The sequence below is a fragment of the Jaculus jaculus genome, chromosome 12 (genome assembly GCF_020740685.1).
Source record: "Jaculus jaculus isolate mJacJac1 chromosome 12, mJacJac1.mat.Y.cur, whole genome shotgun sequence".
In the NCBI taxonomy this organism is placed as follows: domain Eukaryota; kingdom Metazoa; phylum Chordata; class Mammalia; order Rodentia; family Dipodidae; genus Jaculus; species Jaculus jaculus.
In genome coordinates, this window is record NC_059113.1 from 27,990,525 (window position 1) to 28,008,833 (window position 18,309).

General features: G+C 38.5%; 1 protein-coding gene across 5 annotated transcripts in view; it reads right to left on the reverse strand.

The window, feature by feature from the left end:
* The window catches only part of Zmat4 (zinc finger matrin-type 4), a 430,717-nt gene that overhangs the window by 115,987 nt on the left and 296,421 nt on the right, over window positions 1–18,309 (reverse strand). The window contains exon 6 of one of the 5 annotated variants that reach the window (XR_006632928.1): window positions 15,302–15,394. The exons of the other annotated variants lie outside the window; for them this stretch is intronic. The gene's annotated coding sequence lies outside the window, so the exon portion shown is untranslated. The remainder of the gene's footprint in view (window positions 1–15,301; window positions 15,395–18,309) is intronic. 5 annotated transcript variants of the gene reach the window in all.

An 18,309-nucleotide genomic window follows, 5' to 3' on the forward strand; every position in this document is an offset into this window, starting at 1 on the left:
GGTTATCCATCAGTTTCCGTGTTAGACTCTTCTTAGCTGTGTAATTATCAGGGAGAAAATGTAGATGTTTTGATATATTTTTTGAAACCACAGTACATTCTGAGCTACCTGTGGGAGGTTCATCCTCTTAGAAGCTTCAGAATTCTTCTCCATTACCCAATGCACCATGAAGCCATGGGGATCCCTGTCCCAGGTCTGTCTAACAAGGTGCATGCCTAGTTCTAGTGTAGACCTACCAACTCAGCCCACAGCTCCACTTTGCCTTCCATTTTCACTTTGGAAATGAAAGACAAAAAAGGCCAAGAAGTTATGCTACCTTATCATAAACAAAATGATGCTCTATATTAACTTTCATGTCTAGCACAGAGAAGATGCACATCCTGGCATCTACTCTATATTATGAAAACAATACATTTAACATCTTATAAGCCATGGTCCTATGGAAATGTCAGTGATTACTAAAAACTGAGGCTGTCATGATAGAGAGTAAGTTGGTAACTTATTGCATATCAGGTGCAAGCCACTGTGGTATGTATCGAGAAAATGACAATGAAGAAAATGAACAAGGCCACTGCATAACAGAGTTCTCAACCTAGAGGGAAGAGGCAAGTAGGATGGTGATTTCTACCACTGTGTTCAGCACTATAATAGGAGACACAGCATATGCCTCCATTGCCTTGTGGAAGACACAGAAGAAGCCCAGCAGGGAAGTTCCCTGAAAGAATGTGTTTTTCTAAAGGAAAACCTAAAAAACTGAGTAGAGCCGGGCGTGGTGGCCTTTAATCCCAGCACTCGGGAGGCAGAGGTAGGGGGATTGCCATGAGTTCAAGGCCATCCTGAGACTCCATAGTGAAATCCAGGTCAGCCTGGGTTACAGTAAGACCCTACATTAAAACAAACAAACAAAACAAACAACAACAACAACAAAAAAAAAACCTTAGTAGAATTCTACCTAGTGGTGTGTGTGTGTGTGTGTGTGTGTGTGTGTGTGTGTGTGTGTGTACTTGCACACATGTGTGACAGCAAGGAAAGAAGGACTGAGGCCTGCTTCACTCCAGTAGACCAAAGATCAAGAGCAAGCCATGGGTGAGAGTTTTTAGACATGAAGTTGGAAAAGGAAGTAGGAACCAGATCCCAAAAACCTTTCCAATGATATTAAGCTTAAACCTTCTCCTGGGGGCAATCCTGTACTTAGGAAGGTTTTTTATAGCCAGGGTAACAGCATAATGAGATTTGTATTTTATAAAATCCTCTCTGGTTGCCAAGTAGTGGGAATTAGATGAAAGGAGACCATTTAGGAAACATTCGCATAGAGGAATGATAAGCTTAAAGGAATACATTGAATTTGCAAAGAAGAAAAATTTCCTGAAATAAAAGACTTTAAATAGGTGGAAAAGAATACATTAAAGTAGGCAAATTTCTAGTGCCCACTTCTAGTCTTCTTCAAGGGGAAAAAAAGTAGAATTTATATCAGAAATAGCTGACTGTAAGACCTGAAAGAAGATATTCACAAGGACAGCCTGAAACACCTTGTTGGGCTAGAAAGTGAAAGTTTAAACAAACATGCATCTCCCATTTCATCCACTAAAGATGGAGTTATATCAAAAGTACACAGGACTCAAAGAGGAATCCCAAGTAACAAATCCTAGTACAACTGTATTGCTAAAATAATAGGAATACAATTAGTTTGCAATCCAAAATGTGTGTGTGTGTGTGTGTGTGTGTGTGTGTGTGTGTGTGTGTGTGTGTAGCACTATGGGCTATATAAATCTACACATATGTAACACTATGTTTTATATACCATATATCACTACATATCCATAATACTACGTATCCATAGTGTCACATGGGAGTAATAAATAAGTCATAGAATAACTATAAAAGAAGAATAGACAATCTTCCCTGTAAAAAACTCTGTGTAACTCATAGGCTGTACCTTTAAAGAGGTGGGGGACAAGCCTTCAGTCCTTAAGTGTGTGTTGCACCTAATTGCTTCCTTCCAAAGATCTCAAGACAACCAAGACTGGCTGTGATGATCAGGAAGCAGGTGACCATGGCTAACATTGACAATGATGGTCATTTTGAAGATGTATTGAGAATGGTCCTTTCCGTCTCTTGTCTTTCTCCCAAAACTCCATAGCCTCAGTAAAATTATGAGAAAACATAGGACAAATTATAAGTGAGGAATATTCCCCACAATATCTGTTCAGTATCATCAAAACTAATAAGATTGTGAATCCAGGAAAAAAATTAAATTAAGATCATCAAAGATAGGCTGGAGATATGGGTTAGTGGTTTAAGGCACTTGTTTGTAAAGCCTGATGGCCTGGGTTAGGTTTACCAGTATCAACATAAAGCTAGATGCACAAAGTGGCTCATGCATCTGGAGATCATTTTCAGTGGCAGGATGACCTGGGCATAGCAATTTTCTATCTCTCTCTCTCATAAATGCATAAATGACTGACTGAATGAATATTTTAAAAGGACATCTCAAAGGTAAGAAAAGTCACATCCAAGAAGCAGTAATGTAGTATAATGAATAAATTAGTATTATGGGTGGGGTTCTGGGATAGAAAAAAAAAACATTAGATAAAAACTAAGGAAATATGGGCAAAATGTGGGCTTAATCTAATAATAATATTGTATCAAATACTGGTAAATTAGTTGTAACAAATACAAATGCTCATATTGGGAGAAGCTAGGTTGTCATATATCAGAAGCTAGATGATCATATATTCTCTTCACAGCTTTTTCCAAAATCAAGAATTATTCTAAAATAATTCATACTAAATATGGCCATAATTTATTAAATTAAAATAAAGATGATGACATCAAAATAAAAGAGAGACTGATTGAGAGGAGAACAAGATAAGATAGAGAGTGGAGTCGTGAAGGAGAAAGTGGGGGCCAAGGGAATTATCATGGTTTATTGTCTATAACTATGGAAGTTGTCAATAATAAAAAATAAAACACATAAAAAATTATTCTAACGTAAGATACATTTTAATAACAGGGGCTGAGGATATAGCTCAGAGGTAGAGCACTTGCCTAGCACATGTGAAGACATGGGTTCAATCCCCATGAGTTAATGAGGAAAGCTTCTTCAGCCATGGTGGAACTTCCCTTGGATCTGTCAGCTTCAATAAACCCCTTCCTCCCGTAAACTGTTCCTAGTTTGGGAGCAATATGGAGCTCACTATGATATCTTTAATTATCCATACAATAATTATGCGCAATTATACGCATATAGCATATAGAGTAAGAGGTATTTATAAATGTTTACATATGTAATGTATACAATAATGCTGAAGAGATAAAGTTTATCATTTACCATTGGATCATAGTGTGTTTATTGTGATTTAGTTTAATTTAATATATAATTTTCACCTCTGTAATAAGCTCTCAGAAAGAAGTAATTGATTCCAATGTAAATTAATGTTTAGGCTCTCACTGGCTTATCTAAATTTGTAGTTTCATTCATTCTGAAAATTTCTGCTTTAAAATGGAAGTGTTTAACCCATTTTATATTAATGTAACTACTATGATGATTATATTTAGGGTGTGTCTTTTACCACTGGTTTTCTAAATATCTCAGATATTTTTCTCCTCTTTCCATATTATTTCAATTTAAGTGAAATTTCTCATAACTATTTGTACTTATACAAATATTTTTAGAAATCTTTTCTGTATTTTTGGTGATTTTTCTAAATATTGTTATACGTGGCCTGTAGAGATGGACCATGGATTAAAACGCTTTCCTGCAAAGCCTAAGAACCAGGGTTTGATTCCCTAGTACCCAAGTAAACCAGATGTACAAGGTTGTGTATGCATCTGGAGTTCATTTGCAGTGGCTGAAAGCCCTGGTATGTGCCCATTCTCTCTCTCTCTGTTTGCCTCTCTCTCTTTCTCATTCTCTCAAATTAGTTTATTAACTAAAAAGGCTAGTATGCATATATTTTAACTTTTTTCTAATATTGTATCACTTTAAGCTGGGAATGGTGACACACATTTAATTATCACACTCAGGAGGCTGAGGTGGGATTTCCATGAATATGAGGGCATCCTTGGGCTACAGAGTGAGTTCCAGGTCTGCCTGAGCTAGAGAGACCCTGCTTCAAAAAAAAAAAAAGGAAATATTGCATCACTTTATGGAAAATGTAAGTACCTGGGCGAGGAAGATGGAGATTGCTCAGGAGTTAAAAGCAACTAGTACTTAAACCTGAGAGTCTCTAGGACAAAGAGCACTGAGTTTAACTCCTCAGAACCCATGTAAAAAGCTGAATGGGGCCACATACTTTTGTTATGCCAATCCATGGTAAATGTAGACTCAAAAATGTCGGCTACATGCTGGGGCTTGCTGAACAGTGGCAATGGCAGCTCTGAGTTGAGTCATGTCAAGTCATATCAAGTAAATACATGGGAGACCATAGAGAAGGGCACCTTAAGTTCTCCTCTCGCCTCTGAATTCATGAACACACATGTGCAAATAAACATCAGACACCACACCACATACCTCTTCTACACATAATGCATGTAAAATGTAAGAACTTTGTATCTCTCATTTTATGTTATACTTGTTAGTGTCATTTTATTAAGAATAAATGTCAATATAAAGTAACTATTTTGTTTTATAAATATATTTATGGTTGTCAATTATAATTATCTTCAGGATATGGCAACTATAAACAGAGCCCTACAAGTACATGAAACAAAAACAGGCAGAGTTAAGAGAAATGCAACTAGATACTTGAAGGTTCCATTTTTAATGTGAACAAAAACAACCTATATAAAAGACCAACAACAACAACAAAAAAAAAATCAAATCCTTGAACAACACTGCTTTGATGAATACTCTTTGTATCAGCTTGTTGAAATTTAGAATAAACATTGAAACAAATCCGTGGAAATGCTTATGAGAGATTTTCTAAATTAGGTTATCAGAGGTGAGAAGACCCAACTTAACACTGGGTGGTTTCTTCCCATGGGCTGGAGTTCTGGATTGAATGAGAAGGAAAAGTGAGGTGAGTAGCAGCATCCATCACTTTCTGCTCTTTCATTGCACACTGAATGTGACCAGCTGCCTCATGCTTCTGCTACCATGTCTTTCCTACTGTAATGGACCCTGGCCTGTGCCTGCAAGCTGAAATAAACCCTTCCTTCTTTATATTCCTTCTTGTCATTTGGCCATAGCAACTAGAAAGGTAAATATATAGCTGCAAAAATAGGAGATCTAAAAAGACATGTATAGAATACTACACACTTCAATAGTAGAATTAATATTCTTCTTAAGAGCACATGAACTATTTTATTTTAGGACAGATCATATATTAGACCATTAAACATCACCCAGTAAATTTAAAAGAATTATAGTCATATAAGTATGTTCTCTAACTGAATGGAATAAAGTTCAAAATCAGCAATAGGAGAAATTTGAGGAATTCACAAATAAGTGGAAATCAAACCACATACTCTTAAACAATGAATAGGCCAAAGGAGAAATTTAGAAAGGATAATAGAAGATATACCAATGTGAGTGAAAATGAACAATTTCAAAGCCCATAAGATAATGCAAAATCAATACTATAAAAATTAAAGCTATGAACACAAACATTTAAGAACACACAAAAAAACTATAATCAAAAGCCTTGCATTTCATTTTAAGAAATTAAGAAAAGGAAAGAAAGAAAACTCAACCAAAAGGATGGCAAGAAAAAGTAAGTATTATAATGGAAATAAAACGTATAGACTATAGAAAAGCAATAAAAGTTAATTCAAAAAAATAAATTAAACAGGGCTGGAAAGATGGCTTAGAAGTTAAGGTGCTTTCCCCAAAGGCAAATGACAAAAGTTTGATTCCCCAGTACCCACATAAAGCCAGATGCACAAAGTGGTGCATACATCTGGAGTTCTTTGCAGCAGCTGGAGGCCCTGTTGCACCCATTCTCTCTGATTCTCTTCTATCGCTCTCTTTCTCTGCTTGAACATAAATATATAAACATATTTTTAAAATAAAAATAAACAAAACCAATAAAATTTTTATCTGGATTGAAACAAAACAGATAACTCACAAATTACTGAAAATGAGTGAAAGAGAAAGCATCACTAAAGGCCTTACATGAAAGGAAGAATGAAAAGGTATGCTATGGATAACACACACCAACAAGTCAACACATTTAAAGTAGGTCAGTCCATAGACAGAAAAACACAGCGCCAATGCTGATTCAAGGGGAAAAAAGGACTTATAGTAACTACAGGTGCTAAATTAGTCTTTTAAAATTTTACATAGACAAATCTCCATGATCACGTGGCTTCCTAAGCACAGAAGAAGGTCACACTTCAGAATACTCAACGAAGCCAGGTTAGTGAATGGTCCAAGGTGCGCATGTGCATGACTCAAGGTTGCGTCCTCCTTGGAGCAGGCAAAGATCTGCTTGTTCAAAGCCAACCACAACCAAACACAAAGTTTTACTTATTCAGTTACTTTAAAGCTGCTTTTTATCACAGGTGGAGCTTGTTTGCTTTGAATACTGTGCAGAACTGCACCAGTATCTGGGAACTACAGATAAAAATAAACCTTATATGAAAATCCTAAAGTGATTGCTGCCCTCAGAACTGTCTGACCCAGAGATTCCCTTGCCAACAGCTAAGTGAAGTTGTCTGTCTGTACAGGCAGCATGTGTCATTTATCATCAGGGGCTCTCTTCACTGCCTTCTCTTAAGGGGAGTAGTTCCTTCTGCACTGCATGTCTGGATGGTCTCAGACTCAGAAGGATTCCTTTGGCATGCAATGCTGTCATGAACCTGAGTCAAACTCAGGGTGCAGCATGACCAGTGGTCATATCTCCATGCCCAAACACCCCGACAATTCCTCAAACTCATTGTAGGTCTACGTTATCTGGATGCAAAAACAGGACAAAGTCATAGCATAAAAAGTACACTGTGGACTAGTATCTCTTAAAAATGTAGGTGTAAGGAGCTGGAAGAGATGGCTTAGAAGTTAAGGTACTTGCCTGTGAAGCCTAAGAACCCATGTTTGACTCCTCAGATCCCACATAAGCCAGATGCACAAGGTGGTGCATGTGCAAGGTGACACATGTGCACAAGGTGGTGCGTGTATCTGGAGTTTGATTACAGTGGCTGGAGGCCCTGGCATGTCAATTTCCATCACTCCTCGCTGTTTTTCTCATGAAAAATTGAAAAATAAAAAACAATAAGTTTTTAGACATGTATATATGGTCTGTAAAGATGGATTAATGTTTAAGGTGCTTGCTTGCAAAGTCAAAGAACCCAGGTTCATTTCCCAAGGACCCAAGTAAGTCAGATGCACAAGGTGGTACATGCATCTGGAGTTCATTTGCAGCAGTTGGAGGTCCTGGCATACCAGTTCTCTCTCTTTTTCTGTTTGCCTTTTTCTCTGTCTTTGAAATAAATAATAAAACATTTTAAAGAAACATTTTAAATTCTTAGCAAAATACCAGAAAACTGAGCCCATAAATGAATAAAAATTATACACTGTGATTAACTAGAAGTAATACCAGGAATGCAAAGTTTGTTGAACACGGTAAAACTATGAATGTACTCTACTGCAGTAGTAAGCAAGAAAAATAATGATTCTGCCAGTGAGTGAAGACAAAGCATTAAAAAAAGAACTCTAAAAATCTTCCATGATCAAGACATTCGAACCAGAAAAGGAGAGGATCCATGGCTTGATGGTGACCACCTGTGAGAGACCTGTAACTATTACCATGTTTAATACTGCATAAGTATCTCAGAGATTTCTCCTAATGAAAGAAACAAACACACACAACAAATCCATGCCTCTTCAGCATGGCAATGTAGACTCCTGCCCAGCTATTAGAAAGAAAATTTCAAAATATTCATATTAGTACAACACTCTTGACTTGCACATAACAGATTTTGGTATATAAAACATCCCAAACTCTGAATGTGGTGGCACATGTACTCAGGAAGATCCCTTTTGAGTTCCAGGTCAGCCTGAAGTAGAGTGAAATGATGTTTCAAAATTCAAAAAAAAAAAAAAAGGAAAAGAAAAGAAAAGAAAATATCCAAGAAATTCCTCTCTTCACTCATATCACTCCTTCACTCTTCTTTCCTCTCCCCTCATCCTCTATCTTCCCTTTTGCCCTCAGCTAAAAAATGTTACAAAAAACGTCAAGACATGATTTACATAAAAATAAATTAACTTATGTTCTATACATTTACAATGCTCAACCCAAAAGTAAAATTATGAAAACTTGTTCATTTGAGATGATATCAAGGATAACACAGTGATTGTGAATAAGTTTGGCAAAATCAGTGAATGACATACACAGTAATAGCTACAAACTATCATTGACACATGAAAAATCCAACTAAATGAATTGCCATATTACCATTTATGTATTTGCCAAGATTCATCTATATATTTAATGCAATGCCTGTGAAATCCTAGTTGTCTGCTTTGGAGACATCGGCAGGATGATGTTAAAATTGGTATAGAAATACCCAGCCACACAAGTCCTGGACACGGACCCTAGGGACTAATCACTACCTCAGAGACACTTGCTCTTCTGTGTTTATAGCCACTCCATTTACAGTAAATAGGAAATGGAACCGGACTAGAAGCCCTTCAGCTGATGAGTGAATAATCAAGACGTCATCCATTTGCACAATGAAATTTTATTCCACCATATAGAAAGCTGAAACTTACAAGGAAATGGATAGATCTGGAAAAAATTAAAGTGAAGTAATCAGGCTCAGAAAGTCAAATGCTGCATGTTCTCTCTCATATATAGATCCTAGCTTCAAATGTTTAGATTTGTATGTGGGTGGGAATAAAAATCAGTACTAGAGACCAGAAAGCTAGAAAGGGGCTATAAAGGAGGAAAGAGAGAGGAAGGCTTAAGTGGATGGGATAGTAGATATGAAAGTAAAGGGCAGCATACTGGGCAGGGAGATCATCTAAGGGGAAGGGACAGTGGAGAGGAGGGTATGAATTAACCAGCATTTATGAAGACCATATGGAAACCTGCTTTTTTACAAGCTAGTAATGTCTATGTTATAAAAATAGAGCGTTTGGGCAAATGTATCTTGTAAGGGTGAATAATGCTGTACCCAGAAGCCATGGATTGTTATTAGAAAATTTTTAACTCCAGAGGAGGGATACCTTCCAGCAAGTTGTTGGCCAGGGAGGCCTCTGATGCCCCCAAAATATTACAGGCTATTGCCAAGGCTCTTGGCTGCCCACTAGACCTAGATGTTGAATCACTGAAGACTCCACATATTTGGGTTGCAGGTCATTGAGAAATCAAGCTGGAGCTGATCTGGAAGCCTCCTCCCTGTTGAATAGCTGTCAGGATGCTGGAAAGAGCTACGCAGCCTGTTGAGATAGAAAAGTCATCAACTGTGTTAATAGCAGTGGACCCTGCAAGCTCTATGGATAAGCAGTCAGGACAAATGTGCCAACTGCTGCTATGGTGACATGCTTCTTATGGGGTAAAATAACTTCTCTCTGAGTTTTCCTGGAATTCCTTCCTGATACTTAAATCATAATGAAAAGCCTATGGCTTAGGATGTCAAAATGTCTAGGGAGGAAACTGGAACTGTTATCTGTCTAAATAGATATATTATGCCAACAAAACTGCCCTTTAAATATTTATGATTTACCTAATTTACTTATTTGCATGGGGAAAGGGAGAGGGAGAGGGAGGGGGAGGGGGAGGGGGAGAGGGGGAGAGAGAGAGAGAGAGAGAGAGAGAGAGAGGGAGAGAGAGAATGTAAATGTGTATACTTGCGTCTGGCAAATGATCTTCAGATACACATGCCACTTTGTGCATCTTGTTTTACATGGGTACTAGGGATTAGAACCTGGGATGGAAGGCTTTGGTATAAAGCACCTTTAACAGTTCAGCCCATCTCCCTAGCCCTAATACTTAAGTTCATGCCTATATATTAATGATTCTCTCATGTTTTGTTAAAGAAGCTTCTCTTTTCAGGTGATGGTGACCAATGAGGTGATTCCAAACTCACCAAAATGCTGAGAAATGACAGTAGAGTGTTCAATACTAAATAAGATATCTCTGTCACACCCTTCAAGACTTGGAGACCACTGCAAAAGAGGCAGTAGAAAGATTGCAAAAGCAAAAGAAAGGAGAGAAGTGCTTACAGTTTTGTCTTTTAGACACAGAGGAGTTGGCATTCATGCTCTCAATGGATGGTGCTATCTACAAAAGACTGACATAGAAGAGAGACTACTTGGAAAGAATAAGGGAATAAGTGGAGGAGGGGTTTGGCAGGGGAGAAGAAAGTGTAGTTGGAGAGGATAAAGATCATGGTATATTGTTTACATTTATAGAAGTTTTTAATAAAAATTTTCTAAAATTTATGTAGAGATAGAAGGGATATAGAATGGCAAAAAAAAAATTGATGCTGAAAATGTAGATCAAAGATGGAACACTGTCACTTCACTTTCAAAAGTTAAACTCATTGGTGTAATAATTAATATTGTGGGATAAACAAAAACATCAATAGAATAGAATAAATAATCCCCAAATAATACCACATATTTATGGTGAATTTATTTCCAGTAAGGATGCCAACAAAATTCATTAATAAGTAGTCATTCCAATGGACGGAAACTCAGTAGCAAAGGCCAGTAAGCTAGAAAAGTGATATAAAGAGAAAAAAAAGAAAGGGAAGGGAGGATTGTATAGGGTGGTATTGTATATATGTAAGTGGAAGAATAGATCATGGGGATGAAAGGGCCCAACTGAGGTCAGGGGAAGAGACTGAGTAAAGGAAAGGTGGAGGGAGGGCTAATCAAAATCTAAGAGGATATAAATAAATCATATGGAAACTACTTGTTTGGACAATGGAACACTCAAGAGCCAAAGATTGTTGCTAGAAAATTTTCAGTGCCAGGGATGGGATATCTTCCAGTGAGTTGATGGCCAGGCAGGTTCCTGATGCCCCCAAAATATTATACGCCATTGGTGAGGCCCTTGGTTTCCTACCAGCAATAGATGGTAAGACCCTATTGCTGAAGACTCCACATACTTGGGCTGCAAGGCCATTGTGAAATGAGCAGATAACCTCCTCCATGTAGACCAAATAACAGAAAGCTAGAAGAAGCCATTCGGCATGGAGCTCAAAAGGGGAGAGAGAAATCACCAGTGAAGATACTCAACAGTGGACACTACAATCCTTATATTTAGCCAGCCAGCCCAAATGAGACAACAGGTGCAATAGTGGCCCATCTGTCATGGTGGAAACCAACTGCCCTCTAATTGGACTGGAGGGCCGGTCCATGGGAGGGAATACATCCCTGATACTGAAAGCTTAAAACAGGGGTAGTCATGAGCCCTAGGGGTGTAACATCTGCTGCTGTCTGGCTAAATGTATATACTATGATTATCAAACTGCTCAGTAAGAATGTCTCTTAATGTTCATACTAAGATGTTAATGCTACTCTCACTTTTGGTAGAGAATCTTTTCTTTTCAGATGGCAGTGATCTTGGGATGACTCCGAAGGCACCATGGTGTTGGAATGAAGTGACAGGAGTGCTCAGCACTGCAATATTTTTGTCAAACCTTCCAAGGCTCAGGGTCTATTTCGGAATTGGTGACTGACAGAAAAAAATATAAGAGCCAAAGGAAGGGTATGACTCCTTATAATGTGCTCCCTCCAGACACAAAATGGACTGGACATCCATGACCTCACAGTGTCTGACACTACCTACACAAGGCCATCATAATAGGAGGAAAAGATCATGACATCACAATAAAAGAGATACTTATTGAGAGGGGGAGGGGATGTGATGGAGAATTGAGTTTCTAAGGGGGAAGGTAGGGGGCAGGGGAAATTACCATAGGATATTGGCTACAATCATGGAAGTTGTTAATAAAAACAATTGGAAAAAACATAAAAAGTAGTTATTCCAACAAGTGCTAATATTATAATTTTATCTCTACATGCATAAGTCTTGTAAGGGTGTTACTTCAAAATGAATCAGATTCTTCAGGGTAAAATCTAAACTTGTAAAATTTCTACAGGACAGACAAACTGGTGCCAAACTTTGTGAGAATTAGAGTAGGCCATTTCCTTAGTTTTGTTTCCAAATATGCATATAAGGGGGAAAAAGCCTAAAAAATGCACCTAATCAAAACGAAAAATGTGTGCATCGAAGGAGAAAAAAGTGTTAAGGCATTCAAAGAGTGCTCATAGAATTGGAGGGAAATGCCTCATTATGTACCTGATAAGAGGCTAGTACTCAAGGAGGTAAAGGCAGGAAGATTATGAGTTTGAGACTAAATGGAAAAACAAAAACCAACTAAAACAAATAAGAGCTGCCAATTACCCCCATAAATACTCTTATTTGGATATAAGGCCAAATAAAACTCACCAGGAAGAAAAACACATTTGTTAGTAAGAACAGAGTCAAAAGCCTAGGGCTTGGGAAGCCAAAGCCACTAGAGGGAAGCTACCACTATTCTTTGACTGAATGAAGATATGCTATTCATCAAAATGCCTTCTAAATGTGTATGATAATGTCCTTAGGGGAATGCTATTCTCACTTCTTGTTAGTATTCTTTTAATTTTCAAGATGGTAGTGAATACTGAGGAGACACAGGACTTATCAAGGTAATAAGAAGAGAAAGACCAGGGCTTAGCACTGGATGAACCACAGCCAGCCAGGTCTCAGAACAATGCAGAGGAAGTGGCAGAATGAATGTGAGTCCTGCTCTCAATATTAGTCACAGCACCTTCTCTATGGAGATGGGGGTAGACACTGAGGAGACTCAAAACTCATCAAAGTAGAAAATAAGAGGCTATGGAGAGCTCAAACCTAAATGAGATACCTATGTTTTATGGCTTTGAAGGCTCAGGGAACACTGAAGAAGAGGGAGCAGAAGGCATGTAAGAGCCACAGAGTGGCAAGAAGTACCCTAGGGCACTGCCCTTCTTACATGAGCTAACTGGTGCATTCATGGCCCATCAACATTTTGACATGGAGGAAGGAAGAGGACCAAAGGAATGAGGCAATAAAACAGAAGAAGGGCTACATAGAAAGAGGAAGGTCCTCAGAGGAACTGGGGTGGAGAGGGGCCTAAATTAAAAATAAATAAATAAGACAACCCAAGCCATAACTAGTGAGAGGATAGAAAGAGTATTTTCCAAGTTGTAGAAATATTCACCAAACACAGGAAAAGTTGTTCAATGATAATATCCACTGTGAAAGGGAAATGGCAAATCAAACCCACAATGAGATTATAGTGACAATTATACAATTATAATAAGAATATAGACAGTATTAATTGTTGGAAAGAATGTGAAGAAACAGAAACACTCATTTATTGTTGGGGATTATAGAAAATGGTCTCACTTCTCAAAACAGTTCTGCAGCCCAATGTGAGCTTGACAGAGTTCCCACATCACCAGCAAGCCTATTGCAGTATATGCAACCTAAGAGAATTTATGACACAAGTTCATACAAAAATCTTTTACACAAACATTCAAAATCCTTATTACTTGGGATAGTTAAAATGTGGTACCAACTCAAATGTCCATCGGTTGGTGGGTAAACAAGTGAACCATCTAGTGGAAGTCTGAGAAAGACCTTAAATGGGCCAAACACAAGGCACATATTTATGTGAAATTTCCAGAACAGACAAGTCCATGAAGGTGACGAAAATATTGCAAATCATGTACCTGGTGAGAGACTCTTGGTACCTGAGGCTGTGGGAAAGAACACATAATGATGGCTAACAACATGGGGCTCGATCAGATTGAGGAAATATTATGACATGGATATCATGCGTGGTCACACAGTTTTGGGAGTACCCAGAGAATCACCAGATTGTACACCTGGAAACATAAAGCTTACAGTGTGCTGGTTATATCTTAATTTAAGATTTTTGTTTTAAGGAAAAAGAAACCTGTTATGTTAACATACATTATTTATGATTCCTGGTGATTTTCACTCCTTCTTACAGACCCTGCTTTCCCATCTGGACAGCGTGCAGATCTTCCATCAGCAGTGTTTGGACAAATACGCTGGCAGCAAATCCCTCAGCTCTGTGCACTTTAAGATGTCTTCCTCCACCTTTGTGCATGAGGAATATTTTCACAAGTTGACAGGATGGTTGATTGTTTTGTTTTATATATCCTTTCAATACATTCTTGGATTCCACTTGCTTCAGTATTTTTTTAAATGAGAACTTGACTATAATACATATTGTTTTCATCCTCTACAAATGGTGTAATCTGGTTTTTTTTTTTTTTTTTTTTTTTTTTCCTCTTTGGAGTCTTAAGCACTTTTTCTAGAGTGTGGGGATGTATGTGTTTTACCTTACTTAAGGTTCATGAACTTCTCAAATATCTATATTTATTTATTCTACAAGTCATAAGATTTTGATACTACCTCCAGTGCTGTGGTTTAATTTTCAATTTTTTTCTACATGCTCTTAAGATTAGGCAATTTCTGCTAACATGATCCTTCAGTTCAGTGTTCTTTGTTTCAAAATCAAATTCATACCACAAGTCCTTCTGATAATTAATTTTTGTAAATTGATAGCATTATATCTAAGATGTACACCTAGCTCTTTTTGTTTTGATGTTGATTTTTTTTTTTTTTGCAGAGGGTAGAGGTTGTTTCTGGAACTGAACCCCTGTTCTCTGATATGCTAGGAAGCACTCTACCACTGAACAATATTCTCTGCTCCTTTTATTTTCTATTTCCTAATCCATGATTATATCTTACTTTACATCTTTGAGTATAAATGGGATCACAGCTTCTCTGAGCCATCTTGGTATCAACCTCTATTCATTGAGTTTTCTCTTGAGTATGGTTCACATTTTTCTGTCTCTTCATATATATGTATTTTAATTCTGAATTATATTTAGACACTGCAAATGACATATTATCTAAATTTTTGATTTTGCTACATTACTCCAGAGTATTTATTTTTAAGGCAGTCTGTGAATTTATCTGAATTCTACACTATTTCTCTGTAGTGGTGGTGGTGGGGAGGGTAGAGGAGTTGGCAGTGGAATATCTGCTTACATAGCATATCCAGGCCTAGCTGGCCTGTTTGGTATCAGCACTGTGGATTTGTTATTTCCATGTCAAGGACAGGTGGAAACAGAAGATATATATTAAGTTAAAGTTTCCCTCTGAATCTTGAATTTCTCCTCTCACGAATTTCCCCTTTGTTTTCTAGGGCTTGGAGTCTCCTGTTTTGTTTTGTGTTTTGTTTTGTTTTCCTCCTGCTTGATTATTTTTTAATGTTAATGGCAATTTACCTTTCATCCTCATGAACTCACTGCCTGAGACAGCACCTCTTGGTTTTCATCTGAGTTTCAGTCAGTCAAGTTGGTCGCTGACTGGGGTCAGCCCTGAGGAAAAAAAACCATAAAAATTGCAAATACTGTGTTATTTTACAATTATTCCTCTTTCCTAGGCTTTGCCTTTTTTTTTTTCTCCTTTGGTTATTCTTCAGCACCTTCAAGTGGATGTTTTTAGATGTATCTAAGAGCGTGTATATATTATGAGCAGGAGGCTAGCTCTGAGAGGAGTCACTTTTCTAACAGCAGAAATGGGCTCACATGATTGAGCTACAAAAGTGGTGAGCTCCACTCTCAGTGACAACACTTGGAGAAAACAAATGGCAGGGCCAACACGTGTGACCAGTAATCATATATTGGTTCATGTGTAAACACATGTGTGTTGCAGAGGCCCTGATCCCTGGTCCCACTGAAGAAAGTTTACGTATGAGGGCTAAAGATGGATAAGACACAGAATGTGCATCTAATGCTGAGGGAGCTTATGGGGATAAAGACAAGCTGTGGGAAAGAGTGAAGGGCTTGGTATGCGCTGGCCTGTGGAGACTGAGGTGAACCTTGGCAATCGGGGAGAAAGCAGAAATGTTCCTCATGTGTTGGTTTGTGTAGGGCAGCAAGTCGGGATACAGGTTAGGCAGACACAGCCAAAGAGCAGAGGTTGCTTGCGATGATCACATACCTAACTGGTCCCTAGACTATGAACTTCACGAGGTCTAGAACAATATAGAGGGCTGTAGTGATGGTTCGGCAGTAACAGTGCTTGCTTCACAAGCATGAGGACCTGAGGTCATACCCAGAACCCATGTAAACAGCCAGGCATGCTTGAACACCCAGGGCTAATGGATTGGGATTCCTGTTCAGACAGACTAATCAAAAAAAAAAAAGTGGGGGGAACTCAAAGTTTCTGGTATGGGGAAATACGGTAGAAGAGTCATAGAAGATGACAGCTTACATCTTCCTCTGGCCTCTCTGTACATGTGTGTGCATGACTTGTGCACATCTGCATGCGCATATACCAGAAACTAGAGACAGGATAAAATAAAATGCTCTTACTGGAAGCAAACTAGGGTCAGTTCATTAAGATGAGGCTTAGAAACTACATCCTGTTCCAGAAAGACACCACCTATACTACAAGTATGCAGTCTCACGGAAAATCATTCCTTCATGGTCCAGAGTGGGCAGGGTGGGAAACAATAGCCCTACACGTTCCGCAACAAGCTATAGTCACTACCTAATAACAGCAGTAGGACTCAAAGCCAGTGCTCAAGCCTCTGAGTCCACTTCCTGGAATATCAATGATTCACCAAGATTTTGAGAAACCCACAGGCCCCAACCCCCACCCAGTAGAAGAGAGATGTCTTTCATGTTCAATTGCAAAGGATATCAAGACTTTAATTTATAAAATAGCAGTGCTTGTTAACTGGTTTCACCTCATTTTGCACTTTGCTAGCCAGAATTTGGAAGAGCTGGGCTGTCCCTTCTTGTTCATTAGCCATTTCAGGCAGGGTAGCATAGTTTGTAAGACTTTATGAAAGTAGACTCCAAATTCAAGTTATTGCTTATTTTGTTCCTAGTTTGGGTCTAATACCCTACTTATATGATGTAAGAATTGTACTCACTTTCCAAATAAAAGTGATGTTGCAGCAAATAGTATCTCTCCTGGAAGGACATCAGATGCCTCCATATTTGTAAAGAAAACGTTTAGTTTTATTGCTATCGAATTTTAAGTTAAATTGGATTTTCTGAATCTTAAGAGAAGTTTCCCCATTTCATAGAATAGGCACACACAACACATGTAGGGATTCAGAACCACCCTATAAATTATGCTCAAGGGGGCTGGGGAGATGGCTCAGTAGTTAAGGCACTTGCCCATGAAGCCTAAGGATCCAGGTTTAGTTCCCCAGCACCCACGTTAAGCCAGATGCACAGGTAGCACATGAGTCTGGAGTTAGTTTGTAGTGTCTAGAAACTCTGGCGCTTTCTCTCTCTGTCTCTCTCTCTGTGTCTGTCTCTCTCTTTGTGTGTGTGTTTCATTAATAAATAAATAATAAATAAATAAACATGCAAAATTCAAATTCTCCGCTTCAGCAAAGCTCTTAGGAGTTCTTGAACACACTCCCTGCTGAGCATGGTGTCAATTAACAGCCACTTGACAAGTGATTGTTGAATGACTGATGCTCACCACTCTTTCTGTTGCTCCTACCAAAGAGCATGTGTATGATATCACTCAGTGTTTTGGCGACCACACAAAGGCCCCAGGCATGATCTGAAAATGTGTGTTCTGCCTTCTTCTTTACTTCTCAACCGCAAAAATCACCATTTTTGGCAGGGTGTGGGGGAGGATTGACATGGGATGATACTGTAAAATGGCAGAATGTACTTTTAAAAAACTAGATTACGAAGTGTAAAATGATCTATACTTTGGTTTGTTTCTTTCTGTATCATGACTCTGTGCCTTAATATACACAAAACACACAAAAGATCTTCAGGTAAAATATTTATCACACGATTGCATTAGCCACAAAAACCACATTGCTGTGGACCTGGTGACCACACTGAGAATGTTCCAGTTTGAGGGATAGCTCTACCAGTAAAAAATTTATTGTGTCAGTATAAGGACCTGTGTTTGGATTCTCAGTACTCACGTAAATGCCAGAGGAGCATGGTGACCCCATGTAATGTAACACATGGAGGCAGAAACCAGGGATCCTGGGGGCAAGCTGGACAGCTAGCTGACTGGCAAACTCTGGGACCAAGTGAGAGATCTGGTCCCAGTGCAACAAAGGAAGACACTCACGGTCAGCCTCTAATTCCCAAATGCAGAAACATGTGCATGTGCGCCCATAAACATACACACATGCAGGCGTATCCCACACACATGCAAGAAATATGAATGTTAGAGAGAGAGAAAGAGAGAGAGAGAAAGAGAGACAGATCTTTACACACCATGGTGATGTCATAATTATACT